Below are 1584 nucleotides of genomic sequence, written 5' to 3' on the forward strand. Positions count from 1 at the left end.
ATTAGAACTTTGGGAAACCTAATTGTTACGAAAGTATGACTTCCAAAACACTATAAATAGCCTATTAAGTCACATTACTCATTAGGTTACTAGAGAGACTTTTTGGAGGCTATTGATAAAAGATTCCTGAGAGGAAAAATTATTTAATTCTCAAGAACAATTTTTTCTTTGGCTCTCTTGTGATTGGAAGGAGATCAAGAATACCTAGAGGAGATTAAACGACGTGTGCCCACCCGCACACCGATTGTGGAAACGAGAATAGCAAAGAAGACCAGTTGGTTGAGGCTCTTCCGGTTGCTGTTTGGAACGCTTAGATATGTCAGACGTGCAGTTTCCTAAAATCTCAAAAGGTATGTTTTAGATCTTTAGTATTTACGTTATATAGCAGATGATCAAGGGGTCGACAATTGTGGAGGCCAACTCTTCAGGGAATGGAAAAAAGAAGAAAGTAGCTAAGAAGAAGAGTTCTTCAATTCCGCCAAACAAGGGCAAGAACAAGAAGAAGAAGAACCCGAACAAGCTTAAGTGCTTTCATTGCGGGAAAGTGGGGCACATGAAGAAGAATTGCAAAGACTACCTAGTCGCTAAAGATAAAGGAGGTGAGTGTGATCTTTTGATTGTGGAAGCATGTCTGGTTGAGGAATCCAGTGACAACTAGGTCATAGATTTTGGACCAACTAATCATGTGTGTGTTTCTCTGCAGGGGTTCAAGCAAACGAGAAGTCTTCTAAATGAAAGCTTCACGTTGAGGATGAGCGATGGAACACTAGTGTTGGCTAAAGCAGTGGGAGACGTCCATATTTGTTTTGATAGTTATAGGAGTTTATTTTTGCGAGACTGTTTTTATGTTCCTCAATTTAAGAGGAATCTTATTTCTGTTGCTTGTTTATTTAAGGATTCTTATTCAGTTTCTTTTAATAATAAAGTTGTGATTCGTAAAAACAAGTCTTTTATCTGTGATGGATGGATGCAAAATAATCTATATTTTATCAAACCTAAGATGGACTCACTGCTAAACACTGAAGTTGTTAATAACTCTAAAAGGCTTAAAACTTCTCACTCTAATGAGACATATCTTTGGCATTTGCGACTTGGTCACATTAGCTTTAACAGGATACAGAGGTTGGTAAAGGATGGACCTTTAAGTTCTTTAAAGGTTGAGTCCTTACCCCAATGTGAATCTTGTTTGGAGGGTAAAATGACCAAAAGACCATTTGGGTCTAAAGGCAATAGGGCTGAAGATGTTCTTGAACTTGTGAACAGTGATGTTTGTGGTCCCATGAACATCAAGGCAAGAGGAGGGTATGAGTATTACGTCACTTTTATCGACGATTACTCAAGATATGGTTATGTGTACCTATTGCGCCACAAAAGTGAAACTTTTGATAAATTCAAGGAGTTTCGGGCTGAGGTGGAAAAGCAACTAGGTAAACCCATAAAGGCACTTCAATCCGATCGAGGTGGAGAATACCTCTCTGATGAGTTCACCGGATACTTATTAGAGAATGGGATTCTATCCCATTTAACTGCACCTGGCACTCCACAGCAGAATGGTGTAGCTGAGAGAAGAAATAAGACCTTGTT

Source organism: Morus notabilis, unplaced genomic scaffold, assembly GCF_000414095.1.
Source record: "Morus notabilis unplaced genomic scaffold, ASM41409v2 Scaffold2172, whole genome shotgun sequence".
NCBI classification, from domain to species: Eukaryota; Viridiplantae; Streptophyta; class Magnoliopsida; order Rosales; family Moraceae; genus Morus; species Morus notabilis.